The sequence below is a fragment of the Pongo pygmaeus genome, chromosome 14 (assembly GCF_028885625.2).
Source record: "Pongo pygmaeus isolate AG05252 chromosome 14, NHGRI_mPonPyg2-v2.0_pri, whole genome shotgun sequence".
NCBI classification, from domain to species: Eukaryota; Metazoa; Chordata; class Mammalia; order Primates; family Hominidae; genus Pongo; species Pongo pygmaeus.
The window spans coordinates 62409335-62425926 of record NC_072387.2 but is presented as its reverse complement, the minus strand read 5'-3'; positions in this window follow the sequence as shown (position 1 = coordinate 62425926).

Below are 16592 nucleotides of genomic sequence, written 5' to 3'. Positions count from 1 at the left end.
TGAGAATAATACAGAATATCTATAAAAATATACCAGCATAATTTTCTATCCAAACATAAAATATGTCTGTTTCATAATTAGTATGTAACTTTACATATGTTCCTTTTTGAAAGAAGACTCAACATTTCACTAAACTAATAAAATGCCATTAAATTTGCTTGAAATATTAATTAGTCAAATCACAAAAGGAACCTTTATGCCTTCTCTTCTCCAAAGCATGGTTAGCAGTTCAGCTGTTACAGTTCCCTTTTCTAATCTCTATCAGAAGACAGTTAAACAGCACAACAGACATTACATGCACTAGGCTGTAGGAATACAAATATTGGTACCATGGCAGGCATAATTGCATGGTTTTAGTCTATTTTATGAAGCTTCACCAATAGATGTAGATTTTCAACTACAAAACTCTCTGGAAATAAGGTACTGTTGCTATACTCTATGTTCATGTAAAGTCATGTTAGACATATCATGAGAATAAATTGAAACTAATTATCTTTTAAAATCTATGGTTACCATGAAAAATAATAAAAACATTCATACTGTGGATATCATTAAAACAATGAAAATTTGTTATAAAAATTTTATCAGTGATTATTTTAACCATAAATACTAAGACAATAGAAACAAACTATTAGGCAATCGTTTATGGTAAGAAGAAAAGTTAAAACTTGTGTCATTAATCATTTACAACAATGTATCAAGGATAAAACAAACCACAAAAACAAATTAATCGAGTGTATATCTCTTCATAAAATATAGTTCCAGTGACTTGGATTTTGTTAAAAAATTTTATTCTATTTCAAAGTGTTTTAAGAAGCACCTAATTAAAATATAGTTCCAGTGACTTGTAATTCTGTTAAAAATTATATTTCAAAATGCTTTAAGAAGCATCGAATTAAAATATGGTAATGGAATATTTTTGTACAGGCAAACAAATTGCTACCCACAGTCATGTAACAAACCTGCACATTCTGCACATGTATCCCATTTTTTAGAAGAAATTAAAATAAATAATTTATAAATTGTAGGACTGCAAACATTTGATATGTTTATAATTATAGCTGCAATAGTGTATGTAATGGCTTTGTTTGATACCAGCGTGGCCAAGGTGGCGAAACCCCATCTCTACTAAAAGTACAAAAATCAGCAAGTTGTGGTGGCAGGTGCCTGTAATCTAGCTACCCAGAAGGCTGAGGCCCTAGAATCTCTTGAAACCCAGGAGGTCGAGGCTGCTGTGAGCCAAGATCGTGTCACTGCATGACAGCCTGGGTGACAGAGGGAGACTGTCTCAAAAAAGGGTATTAGATATACAATAAAGTGTACATATTTATAGTTTATTATTTGCTAAGATTGATATATGTATACTCTGTGTATACCCTGTGAAACCACCGCTATAGTCAATTATGAACATATCTACTACCCAGAAAAGTTTCCTCATGTCCTTATGTAATAACACCCTCATGTCACTCCCTAGGCAAGCTAATGTGCCACTATAGATTAGTTTGCATATTCTATCTAGCATTTTATGTAAATAAAATAATACACTATTCTTATTTGTGCGGCTTCATTCTAGAAAAACTATTTCAGGATTCATCTTTGTTGTTGCTTCTATAGATAATTCTTGGTTTGTTTTGGTTTTTGCTATGTAATATTGCATTGTATGGAGGGACCAGAACTTGTTTATCCATTAATCTATTGTGAATATTTGGATTGTCTTCAATTTCTGGTTACTGCAAATAAAGCTGCTATGAAGTTGTGGACAAATCTTTGTATGGACATAAGTTTTCAATCCTCTTGGATAAACAACAAGGAGAATATTTCAGTTAAATGGAAGGTTATTTTTAACATCTTATGCAACTGTCAAACTGTTTTCCAAAGTGGTTGTATCATTTTGCCTTCTTACCAGCAGTATATGAGAGTTCTGACTCTTCTACACCCTCACCAACAAACCTGTAATTCTTTAAAAAGCCTGGCCTTAGCAAATGTTGCCAAGGATGAAGAAAAGCCATGAGCTTTGATATTGTGTCAGAGCTCATGGATATTTGTCAAAGCTCATGGATTGTCAAAGCTCATTAGATATTTCATCTAAATTGACAAATATTTAGCCTAAAATTGTTGTGAAGATACTGATACCCTTATTTCCCCTTTGGTATTTGTAAAATCTGTGATACAATCACTATTCTCATTTCTTATACTGATAATTTGTGACATCTACTTTGTTTCACCTTCTTGCTTTTCCAAATCTTTTGCGAGAATTTATCAGTTTTATTGACCTTTTTGATAGTCAGCCTTTGGTTTCATTGATATTTTCTTATTTGTGTTTCTATTTCAATATCTTTATCTTTATTCAATGTTTATATCTTTATATCAATATTTCCTATGAAATCTACATTATTTAATATTAATACAGTTTCTCCAGCCTTTTAGTGTGAAAATGGTATATCATTTAAAACTCTTTTTCACTATTTGTATGTATATAGAGAAAGTATGTTGTTGAAGATAGTTTTTTATTCAGTTTGACAACTTCTTTTAACTGGAGTTTTTAACTTACAACTTTTTTAAATTACCTTTTCCATTTCTTTCTGCCTTCATTTAAACTGAGCATTTTTTATAACTATTTTCTTTGTGTTGGCTTGTTAACTATAATTCTTTGTTTTGTTATTTTATTTATAGCTTTAGTGTTTATAGATTACATTTTTACTTTATCACAGTCTGTCTTCAAGTATTATACCACTATTTCCAATTTCTCAAAATCCAAATTACAAAACAAAACAAACAAACCCTTTCAAGTTATTTAGTTCTTTATTCTATGTTAGATGCATGCTATCCTGAAAACTTACTTAAACTGGAGTGGCTATATAACAAATCCAGCTCTATTCTAAGTGTCTCTTTGCCAAACATTCACTTGATAGAAGTACAATACAAATGAATATGTCTTTGGTCTTAAAAATATTTTGGATTTTTTTTTTTTAAATCACCAGTCGTTTTCATATTTATTGTTTGAGGACACATGAGGACACATAGTAAGAATTATTTTATTGCGTTATGGAAAAAAAAGTAGGAGTTGAGGGGAAGATGGATAAGCAGACGACATTCCCAAAAAGAGAGTTAACATAGCAAAATCATGACTGACGTCCTGAGATACAGTGTGTAATTATGAGAAGAGTATGTGGCTTTGCATGAAAATCTATTATTTATTATCCTAATGTTTTATTTCATGTTCTTCAAATTTACTTTCAGCTTGAAGCAGTCACCAACTAAACTTATTGAATGTTTACTCTGTGCCAGGCACAACACTCATCATTTATAAGCTTTACTAACTCAATTAATCCCCACAATCCTATGAGTTAGGAATAACCAAGTCTATTTTTATAGAAGCATGCCAAATTTATGGTTCTCATCCCTCCAGCCTGCAATGCCAGATTATGAAGACATTAGAAAAGACCTTATGATGTACAACCTCATCATAAAAAAGTTCCAGATGCCTCCTGACATAATAAAATCAGATAGAACAAGGAAGCAAACTTAATGAATGAATTTTTTCCCTTATATCTGAAAATTTGTCCTTATCCAGGCCACTGGAAATGCATGTTTTATAATTTAAAGGTAAACAGCAGTGGCTTACTAGCATTATTTACAAGTTTTCTTCATTGTTCCAATGAAAGTCATTGTTCCAATAAAAGTCAACCCGAAGACTCTTGTAGGTATTTTTCTTTTTAAAAACCTTTACTTTTACTCCTTTGTTTTAAAAACCTTTATCTTTTATTCCTTTATGTTTTATTAAATTATATTATTTATTCCTTTGTTTTATTAAATTATTAAGATTACTATAAAAACCTTTATCTTTTATTCCTTTGTTTTAAAAACCTTTATCTTTTATTCCTTTGTTTTATTAAATTAAATTATTTATTCCTTTATGTTTTATTAAATTATTAAGATTACTATAAAAACTCAAACAGTATAGAAAACTGAAAAGTAAAAATGGGAAAGCCCCCTTAGTTTACTTCCCAGAGTTATTCCCTGCTAACAACTTCCAGTTTCTTTGGAAACTTTCAAAATAGAACACAGCTAATGCCAAAACAACTTAGATATATTTACTGGTATAGATACCTCTTTCTAGGGACTATGGTAAATCCTTTATTAAGAAAAGATATATGTAAGGAGGCAATGATCAAAATGTTTCTTAATTGTTTTTCAAATTTGTTAGTGATGAATAAGAAAAAGATGAGACTATTACTATGTTCTCAAGTCTATCACTTTGTTTTTTTACCACCTAGGATAAGTTACCTTCAAGCCATATTGTTCAGGCAAGAGAAACCCTATTCTCAGTTTGCTGTCAGACACAGTCCATCCCAGCACTATGGTGGTTAGTTCACTGTAAATATATGACCATTTACACCAAAGTGGCTCAGGTCTAGGACTTTTGTCTGACAATTGTCAGGATTACTAAAGCTACCAAATATATTCAGATTTATGACACAATTTGCCACTCTGCCTAGTGTTGATTTAAAATTATTCTCACAGGCTGCCTTTTGGGTAGTTGCCTTTAACTCCACAATTTTGGCTCATGCTTCTGCACCCAAATATCAAACTCCCTGGGCAGTATTTTGGATAAGGTATGTTAATGACATTATATTTCTAAGTTAATGTTTTGGGCATGAACCAAAATTGTACTTCACAATTTTCTCCCAGAATCCCATATTAAGACACTTTGGAAAAATGTTGACACATATGGAAAAACCACAAAATGAATGACAGTAGTTGATATAATATAACAATGGGCTGGGCATGGTGGCTCACGCCTGTAACCCCAGCACTTCGGGAGCCCGAGGCGGGAAGATCACCTGAGGTCAGGAGTTCCAAACCAGCCTGGCCAACATGACAAAACCATGTCTGTACTAAAAAATACAAAAATTAGCTGGACGTGGTGGCAAGCACCTGTAATCCCAGCTACTCAGGAGGCTGAGGTAGGCAGAATTGCTTGAATTTGGGAGGTGGAGTTTGTAGTGAGCCGAGATCGCACAACTGCACTCCAGCCTGGATGACAGAGCGAGACTCGGTCTCAAAATAATAATAATAATAATAATAATAATAACAATAATAATGGATAAAGACTTACATTTTATAACAAACACCAAATATCTAAAGTGAAGTAGGAGTATAACTAAACCATGAAGTTATGTCAGATAAATATATTAAGATTGTGTTTAAATGTATGGTGTCAGAGTAATATTTTATAGATAAATAATACAAATTTACTGACCATGATGACTAGCAATATATACATGAACCAAACTCAAATATGTAGCCATGTGCATGGACAAAATCAAGATATTATCATTTCCACATAATTTGCTTTTTCATCATCTAATGACTATATGTTACAGGAGAGATTTCTGAATCTTGTGAACCATTTTCAAATTTTAAAACCATAGTGTTTCCCATCAAGTGACAGAGCCATTTGCATTCATGGCAGCTAAGAGATTTTTTCTGTTTTGCACACATGGTCTTATAGCTGAGCTTCTATTATTTCTGTTCCAGAAGAATGCAATAAATATGTCTAGAGACAAGGGACAAAGTTAATAAAAGGCTGTCCTTTCCTTTGACTAAGACTCTGATTTAAAATGAGCTATTTTCCCTGAACACCATATATTAATTGGATGGTTTCAGCTTCAGCCACAGACAAAAGCAGTCCAGATCATGATTATTTGCAGTATAATTCTTCTTGATATGGTAAGCAACCACAGAGCATTGATATTAAAAAGTAGATTTCTTCCCTGATAAGAAAATTATTCTAGAATGTTACCTCTTGGTGGGTCAATTAAAGGGCTGCCACTATTATTCCTTGAATTGTGTGTATTCCTAAGATTCATATGTGTCTTATCATAAAGTTTTTGTAACTATTTGATTTGTAATCAGCTCAATTTTTTAAAAAATCAGTTGTTTCAATAATAAGTATTATGTGTTTATTTTTAATACACATTCAGAATCCTCCTATCATGATTTTTGGTAGGTGTGGGAACCTTGTAGAGGATAGACAGTATATAATAGAAAGGAGACTCTCTGGAGATATTTGTCCATTTAAACTAAAGTCAAGTACGTTTGCCACATCTAAAGCACCAACCTACTTTTTCATATCATTTGAAGGTGGTATTCTCGGGCCCTTTGCCTCAATTACCAAAATTAGGTTCTGAGTCTAAATTAGACACATCTCAAGTCTTTATTCCTAGATAGGTTCTGAAATCTGGGCCTCGTACTGATTCAAAGAAAGATTGAAAATGGCTAAGGTTGCATAGTCCCTTACCAACTCTTGTTCTGGGAGTCATTTTAATCTCCCAAATGTTTAGTTGTGAGGTCATCAGTGTGGATAATCATTGGTAGATAATCAGATTACCAGATGTAGCAACATAATTCCTACTCATACTTCCTCTCTTTATTTACTTTTATTTTGGGGGAGCCAAATCCATAGGTCTGTGGTTCTCCACTAGAAGTGTGTTGCTCTCCAGGGAGCATTTGGCAATGTCTAGAGACAGTTTTAATTATAATAGGAGACTGAGTACTAATGGATATAGGTTAGGGATGCTTTAAACATCCTACCATGCTCAGAATAGTTCTGGACAACAAAGAATTATGTGGTCCAGAATGTCAGCAGTGCTAAGGTGGAGAAACCCTAACATAGATGAACAAAAGTCAGGGAGATGTTATAGACTTGAGCTATATTACATTGCCAAACTCTACTGAACAAACTTAAAATAGTTGTTTATCTCACTTTCTACTTGTCTTAAATAGCCCTAATTACAAATATTCATACATGCATTCAGACATTCATCCTCTTATTCATTGTCTTATTCAACAACAACAACAATGTATAGGGGCTTATAAAATTCCAATTCAAAAAATTATATTGAAATACTTCACATATTAAGGACAAATAAGAGCAGATGTATAAAGTCATATCAAAACATTATAAATGCACAAATAATGTTGTAGAAGGTAGTTTTCTGATAATTGCATCCCTTATTGAAGTTGAAGAGTTCCTATAAGGTAAGTACAGAGCCAGAGTCCAAATTGGATGTTGTCGTAATAGTCCAGACAAAGGAATTTGATGGCTTGGAATAGAACAGGAGAAAAGGGCTAACTATAGGAGACATCTGAGAGGTAGAATTGGATATAACGACATCATTAAGGAGCTATGAAATCGTGAAGATGAGGAACAGTCAAAGATTATACCTGAATTTCTTTTGGCTTAATGTGAAAACATTGGTATCATGGAGGTAGAACATAGCAGAAGGATGAGTGGGAGCTACAACGTGAAGATAATAATCTCTGTTTTTAATATCTTAAACTCAAACTATGTAATGTCTTTGAAAATGTCCTCGGCCAGTTGGTTAGGTGAGATAAAAAATTCTAGTCTGAAATATGTGCTAGAAACAGAATCATTCAAGAAGTTATCAAGGTGTTAGGAATTTGTTTTGGCTAGGCTTCATGGGTATCCAGAAGTCACCAAAGAGGAAGGCCTGGGTGTCAGAGAAATTTGTTCAATTAAATTCAATTTATTCCTCAGGTAAAATTAAGGTAGAGTTCACTTCCTTGGTCAAGAAAATATAATGAAAAAACCAGTGTTTCAAAGAGATTTCTGTCTATAATACAAACCCCTTCTGATAAGACTTTTTTAAAACTATACAAATTTTGGTTCCTGAAATTGTGAATTATAGTGCAGTTAATATTAAAACAAACTTGCATAATTTTTTAAAATTTATAAAATGCTTCCATGGAAATCATATTACTTAATTTAAACAACCTGAGTTTGGAAGGACAGGTATTGTAATTGTTTCGATTCTGTAGATATAGTTTCTGAGGCAATAAGAGGTTAAAGTGTATTTCTCACTATCATGCAAGAATATAAATTCCATCACTGAGTTGTAAGTCAAGTTTTCTCATTCTAAACTTCCTGTATTTTTCAGCATTTTTCAGAATGCACACATGCACACAAGTCTTTATGCATAAATAAAAATTAAGAATGAATGTTGTTTAGGAAATAGTTTTTCTTCTCTGTAAAGGTGATTTATATGGATTAAAAATAAATCTAGGCTATTTCAAGAGACTGTAGCATAATACTAAATTTATTTCTGTATAATTTATCTTACCTAAGAAGTTAAATATTTTAAAGATTTGTAATGAACATATAATGTTACTAATGTAGATTGTTGCTCTCAATAGTAATTGGTCACACATAGCCTCCATCGAATTTTAGTATGTTTCCATGACAGATAATTTTACTAATTATTGCTAAATGTATATTTCAAGTGACCTTGGATGTCAAATTTGAATGGCCAAGGTTTCTTGGAGCAGGAAATTCAGAGGTAAAGGAATTTTAACACGTGCTCTGGTTTCAATGGTGCACTATCTCGAATAAAAATTGATAATGACTCCAGGACTGCAAATGCTTTATCAGTCCCAGAGGCTTAGTCGCCTCACACCAGATGCAGGAAGTTGACTGTATTCATTAATATCCTTCAGTGAGGTCACAGGTAGGGAGAGAAGGAGCTCCAGGGAGGAGAGCTAGTGAAATAAAAGCCTAAGTATATTGAGTTTGTGCAGTAAAGGAAGGATGTGGGTTTGTGAAGTTCTCATTGTCTTAAGCATGTAAGTAAATTGAAAGTCAAGTCTGCTAACAGGAACACTTTGTTGCTTGTGACTTCCACCCTCCTATTCCACTAAGCGTAGCTAGCACCTGTTCAGAGTAACTGTTGCTTTTCATTTCTTTCTCCCTAGTCTATCTTCTTAAATTACAAAAATAAATTATTTTTTCTTGCTTTGTCAATTTGTTATTTAGTTTTCATTTGGTGAAAATTAGAATTGAAATGTGGTATTCTTTTATGACACTTTCAAAGTCAGTATGTTTCTGAGTTGAGCTTAACTGATTCAAGTGAATCTGTGTGTTGAAGTGACTCCTGAGGGAAAATACAAATCCTTTGAAAGGCTGGCTACACAGCTTCAGCAGCAAGCACTGAGACCTCCTTACTCAGCCTAACCCTGCTTACATATTTCAGAACTGAACCCCAATCTTCATCTCCGCACAGCATTCCCCTGGTGATTTGAGCAAGCCTTGTTAACAGTTTCATCTAACAGGCTCAGCAGGTTCAACATTTGATTATCTTTCCCTCAGGTTCACGATCAAGTCTTTTTTCCTTCGTTATGCACTGACAGGACCACTGTGCTTGGGTTCTGTGTGCGGGTAGATTCACATACTGAACGTGCAAAAAATGCAGATGACAATCTGGATAAATCTCACATTCAAAGAATTTAATTGTATTGAAATTGAAGGCTGTGCCCCTGAGACATTGATCTGGTATTGTCAGTTTCAAATCCTGGATACACTAGCAGCGTGATGATGTGTTCATGGAATTTGCAATTGAGATAATGAGGAATCAAAGCTTACGTCTGGATCACTAACTGACAGAAAACAGGGGAACCAACGCGAATCAATACAGCCCAGCCCAACGGAGTCCGCCTGGCAGCATGAAATCTTGGCAAAGCTTCTCAGGTTCCAATTTAAGAACAGGGCTCAGGACTTCGGAGACGGGCACAGTTGGATGTGCAGACTAGGGTGATGCTTTTGCTTTCCAAGGCACAGAGAATGTTTGCTCATAAGCTTTTATTGCCAAAGGCAAGAAGCTCTGGCTTCAGCAGCCAAATAAAACAAAGGAAGATTGGAACAAAACAGTGGAATACAAAATATATTAAAAAAAAAAAAGGAGACTTGTGACAAATGGTTGCTTTTTGCTCTGCAAGAAGTTGGATGTGATCTGCTCTGTTGGGGGATTCTTAAACAATTTAAAAGGAAGTGAAGGCCCCAACTGTTATAAGGAGGATACATTTTAATCATCAAGTTGGCTTTTTCCAAACTTTTGTTTACTTCAGAGCTAAATAGGAAAAGCCAATTTTCATTTCAGAGTGATAAGAGCAAGTTTGAGGTGTTTCTTAGGCTAAAGCAAACTGGACTATTAGCTCATATACTCCCTTTTAATTGGGTAACTCATTCTCCTCTCACTCTCAGCTTGCAGGTGCCCTGGGAAGTCTGAGCTATAATAGCAAAATCAGAGGAAAGGGATTAAATGGGATAAATATTTCAAGCCAAGTTTTATATCTCATTCCTGCACATTTGTTCAAATGGGTAATTATTAAATTACATGGAAGTTCCTTGCCCCAACAAAACAGAGGGTTGGGGCACATCTCTAATTGTGAAACAGCCTTGATTTAGGCTTGTTTGGGCACAGTTATGAAAAGCACACTTTTAATCTCAGGATATATTCAGTTGGATGATAAAATTATATGGTAAAATATGGTCACTCTGAAAACCTTACAAGACTCCTCAATTCAAAATGAAGAATTTTTGTTTTACCAGATACCATTTAATGTACCATATGATGCCACTTAAATGTAGCTTGATGACTAATTTGGAAAACAATGTGTTACTACCTCAGTTTTCTCTGAAGTTAACGAACAAATGTCATCTAAACGACTTTAAGATTTAATAAAACGAAACATTTTAGTTTAGCTGGATTTTACTAGTACCTACCTAAATTACTTTGTAGAGGCCTTAAGTGTTTTATGAGGTACAAGCACACACTTTCAAAAGACCAGTAAACTTCAGCACTGCCTGAGAACTGCTGGGCTGCTCTGTAGCTCTAGGAGTAAACTTCCCTTAATTACACGCTCACAACATTCAAAATGCTGTAGTTTATGATTAAACACCAAGAACACTAGTTAGAGAGATTGCCTTAAATTATCCAGAACTAGGCTTTTAGATCAATTATCCTGAAGTATATTCAAACTCTTTTTGATAAAAATAAAATATTTCTGAAATATATGGAAACTCCCAGACCTGGTGATCAGAGTATCCTTGAATAAGGTTACAGTTATGTAAATATTAGAAAGGAATTGACACTGATACCAAGAAATATTTTGGTACTCAGATTCATAACTTGATCTCACATTCGTTTGACATTGTCACTAACATGTTTTGTGGTGGTGGTGGTGGTGGCGATGGTTTTCATTAAGCAGAGTAAAAACTATGGCAAAGGCTGATTGTACTGGTACATAACACAAGTGCAATTATATAAAAGTGACCATTCAATGAAGACTAAAGCAGGTTTATTTCAATTGTTTCTTGCCCATATATAATTATTTGTGGAGTTCTAACAAAAGCTCTTGGGGCTTCTTTTTTAAGGCAATATTCTTTCTTTTCAGCCTTTCAAACTCCATCAACCAGAAACATATTTGACTCACTTTCAAAAGCATTTCTACTAACTTCAATAAAGAAAGCGATACATTTTATAAAACTTCAGAATACTGGTACCAGAGATCATTGTAATCAATTTCCCTTTAAAACTTACCAAAGTAAAGATTCACCTTATCTTCGTTTCTATCTATAACAGCCAAATTCCATTCCTCTGGAGCAGGAAAATTGAGGTATTTTAAAATTTGGTAACTTTCTTTAACATGCTTATGAATCTGATAATTGGACACACAAGGAACTTAATTGTACCTTACATTGAGAGGAAAAAAATACACTAAATTTTAATCCAATGTAGGATTTAATTGACTCATCTGTTTACTCATAAATAATTGCTCATTGCTTACTGCTTGCTAGACACTTAGGAACACATGGGGGCGCATAGGAGGAATATAATAGAGATATTCCTCCTCTTATTTTCATTAGATTTATCTTATTTGTGAGGCTAAATATGCAGGCAAAGGAAAGGCAAAATGGCTCTAATTCCTTTCTTCTACCCCTGACAGCACCTCTGCTCTGCCATCCTGAATATAAGTCTTTAAAACTTTAAGAAATTTGTATTCTTTATATATACTTCTGGAGTTTTCTACCAAATATTATTCCAAAAAAATCAGCACAGATGCAATGCAAAGTTTCCAGGCAGTCGATAAAACCAAAAAAACAAAACCTCATCAGCCCCCTTGTTTTGCTTTTAAGTCTATTTTTTAAATTCTCGACCAATCATTGTTCAATATTCATTCTGCTATGAAGAAATGATTATCCCATTGCACAAATTACCCTCACTCCAAAATGACATGATTAGAAATTTTCAGCTAATCAGTAAGTGTGGCCTGTAGTTTGATTCCCATTTCATCAGTGCTGTAAAAGGGGAGGATGTCATGGAAAAAGGCACAGTGCTTTATTAAGCATTCTTTATTAGGAAATGGATACTGAAACTGATTAATAATTGAGAAAAGGATTAAAATTCTTTTCTTTCAGCTATATTATAGAGAAGAGATTGTTATAGTTAATGGCAATTATGTGAAATATTCTGGGTAATGAAGCAACTTAAACTTTGCAGTCCCCACTCATATCACAAACAGAAAAAAATGCCAATTTGAATTTAATATCACAATTTGCATTTGAGATCATGGGGAAATTAATTGCTTGAATTAACTCAGCCTATTAGGTAATAATAATTTCAATAATTCTAAGTGTTACTATGATTAGTAATAATCATAATAATGCACTCTGCTTAATTTCCTTTAGTTAGACTAGCATAGTTTACAAGTATTTTCAGATAGGCTAAAAGTGTACTCCAAACCCTTTTTTGAGTTTAAGAGGGTGTGGATGTCATGGTGGGAGGGGTTAAGCCATTAATGCTACAGAATGTCTTAACTATATTATCTTATTTGTTCAATTTACCAATTTGTTTACCAATTTGTATTATATGACATGAATTATGTATAGTAATTAATTGGCTGGATTTCTACTATTGAGCATATAGTCTCTAGTGCTTTATTCATACAATATAGTTCTTATGATGGTGGCACGTTTAACTCTTTTCTCCAAGTATGTATTTCCTGAATTATCATCTATCTAAATAATCAAAGCCTGCACTGTAGCTTCTGGTTTTCTTTAGAAGAAGTAGGCCAGGAGGGAATCAGGAGCTCATGCTCATGTGAGGCTTCCCAAAGACCACTGATGGCATCTTTTGTTCAGACAATATTGGAAAATTTTGATAAAACTTTAAAATGTCAAATAATTGGATGCCCATAAAGTCGATGTTGGTATACCAGTTGTCAATTATTTCAGAGGTAGTAGGTCCCCACTTAACTAAAATAACCAGACTTGCAAAAAAAAGTTTAACTCAATACATGCAATCCCAGGATAAATGATCAGCGCTGTGAGCAAATATACACATAGAGGAAAAATAAATGTGCCTGAAAGTCTAAAGCATATTTTTTCTGTAAGTGACCCAACTGTGTATTTCCAAATTTTACTATAATTAGTAAAAATTGTTATCACAGCAAAGTAGTATTTGTGGAAATGATTTATTACAATTGTATTTTTAAAATTTAGTAGTCCATTTTTAGAAGTTTGAAACAATCTTTAGGAACATTTCCTAAGCAGTCAAGTACTGAATTGTTCCAGCGGTCAAGGTCTTGTGCATTTTCTATCTAAAACAGATATTTATTTCAACTACAAAATGGGAAGGAGAGAGAGAATCTCTAACACTTTCTGTGAGTCATTAAAATCTTTTTGGATATTGGCCCAAGGTGTATATCCACAGTTTTACAAAAAATTTTGATTTTTTCCCCTACAACTCATTAAACTATGACAAGGCAAAGTTGACATTCTGTGAAAAATTCCCAGATATGACTTTTTTTTTTTAAAGAATCATTGCCAGTTCAGGACAGATTTCAGTCTTCCCAGTGTTTTTCAAAGTATTTCATTACTTTTGTACCTGTTTTTAGTTTTTAGAATCCCTGATTTCTTCACATCTAGCTTCCCTAGGGTTAATCTGAGGGGAGAAAAACAGCAGCCTGCACTTGTTTTGTCATTTGGGTGGTCAAGTAAAACAGATTTTGCCTGTAACACTAAGCTATTAAGTTCCAGTTAAAACCTTTGCATCTATTCCTAATACTGTTCTCTTACATTAGCAAAATGAGAATTGTTATGGGTTGTTGCCTAAAGGAATGAGAATAAAAAAACACACAAGAATATATTTCATGTAGTTATGTAACAGGTTAATTGACAAGATATTACATTGTATATAAGTAGTTTGATTAGTTGTATATGGTATATTAATGGGTACTTTATTAGAGAAGATTGGAATATATCTACAGAAATGTCCAAAAAATTAAGGGCATATAAACACAAATATAAAACTTCCAAGAACTCTTACCTATAGATAACTCCAGCTTGTAAAAATAAGAAAATTAAATATAATTCTGACTTTTTTAAATGTTTGAAATTACTGTCCAGGTAAATTAACAATCTTTAAAGGGGTTGATTCTATAGTAATTTTGAAGCAATATGCAGAAATTATGAAGTAATCATTATTCTGCTTTATAATTCTACTTCAAAAACAACTTGATTTGGTCCATTTCCCTTCATTTTTCTTGCCTCCAGCCTAGTCCAAGTAACCATCCTTTCTCACCTGGCTCCCTGCAGCGGGTTCCTCACTAAGCTCTCTACTCACCTATTGTATTTGAACTTTCATCTTAATTGGCTCTTTCTCTTTAGTATATAAGAATGTCAAAGTCCTTTCCAACAGATTATTTGTAACCCTCTATCCAGCTCTCTGTCTTCCCAGTCAGGCTTCCCCACACACTACTTTGTACCTTTTGTCTGCCATTCTTCAACTCTTTCCTTTTCCTAATTCACAGTAATATGACTTCTCTAATACTCAGTTGAAAACTTCTGAGGTTATCAAGAACCTCCTAATTGTCAGATCTGAACTGACTTTCCTGCAACATTTGGAATTATTGAACATTCCTATGGAATTCATATGGAAACTTTTACCTTTGTCTTTTATGACACATTTCTCCTTCACTAGTGTTTTCATAGCTACTTGTGCGTCAGGCAGTGAGTGTCATGGCAGGAAACAGATCATGCCCTCAAATTGGGTAATTGGAGGAGATTTTAATATAGTGACTATTTATGAAAGTGTGAGCAAGGAAGGTGAGAAGGATAGCGCAGTTGCCTAGGTTTAATAGCTGTGAGCTTCACCAATGTTAGGCAAACAGAGGAAGGGGTTACCAGAATTTGGTTGAGCCCTATGGGAAAAGTGGCCTTAACTCATGGGACATAGATAATACTTAGAGAACTCACAAGAATGAATGGTGAGGAATAAAAGCCTTCTTCCTTCTGTGTCTGTTTTGTTTTGTCTTGTCTTGTTTTCACAAGTTCTACCCTCACCAGTCAGGTTAACAGTACATAAAGCTAGAGGGCAAGTAAATCATTTTATGTGATCCAAACACGCTGGCCTCTCCAGGCACAGAGGAGGGTGCCAAAGAATAGATGGGAGATCTGAAAGGGCTGGCAGAAGACATCTTGCCCAGCCTCTATTTCTAAGCGGTGGTTTTCTCCAGGGTTCCTCTTGCCTTCACACTCTTTAGACATCCTTTTGATTTGGTGCATTTTTATCTTCAATCTTGGCTTATATTATTACTTACATTTAGTGACTTTCTAATCTATAATTCCATCATAAATGTCTTATTTTCTTAGGTGAGTATGATGCATCCAACTACTTAAAGGGTGCCTCTTTTTTGAACTCTACATCACAAAATCTGAACTCATTTTCTTCACATCAAATTTACTTTCTCCATATTCTCTCAAGCTGAATGGCACTCTACCCACCACTCAACAAAGCAGAAAACTCATAATGATCCTCGACTCACTTTTACTATCTAGGTATAGTCAATTAATAGCAATGCTGTATAGATAATCTCCTAGTGAATATTTAATTCATCCTCTCCTGTGCATTGTCACCATCACTAATGTAACGAGTGTGACGAAAAAGTTCATCCTAGGAATTATGGAAACTGATTACATGAAGAGCTTACCTAGAATGGGGGACAGAGTAAGTTCTTCCAGATGGAAGTGTGTGTTAGCTGAGTACTGAAGGATGAATAACAGGTATGTGGGCAAATGGTGGGAGAGTGTTAGACTCAAACACCATGTGCAAAGTTTCCTAGGGGAAAGAATAAATTTTATATTTGAAAAATTAAAACCAAACAAGTATTAACTGAGATGCAAGGAGTGGAGACAGCATGCCATCTTAAAATATTTTCAGTTGAAGCTGGAGAAGTAGGAAGCCAGAAGGCTGCAAAGGGCTTTATATGTCATAATGTGAAATTTGTGACATAATGCATATAGTACTCAAGTTGATGGCATCAGTAAAGAAGGAATGGATCCCAATAGCATTTTCTGTATTTAAGCCTGAAAAGCTCTCACAGTCTTAATCTGTAAAGTAGGAGAGCATATCATCCAGGTGAGAAGACATGATGTGACCAAAGGGAACTAATAAAGCAATCATTCAGGAAGAACACGCTTTGTTTACTCTCAACTGAATCTCCAAACACAACTCATCTTTGTGCCCCACACACCTGTGTATATTCAAGAATTTTCAGACTGCATTATGAGGCAGGACTTCTCTTTGTAAAGAACCTCCTTGTATTTATTTGCACCAAATTTGCACCAAAACTCTTAGAAGTTATTGTATGATGGTTGTCCCATCATAATTTCCTTCCAAAATGCGAGATGGGAAGTTCATTTATCTAAGAGATGTAAGTCTTAAATAGCATGT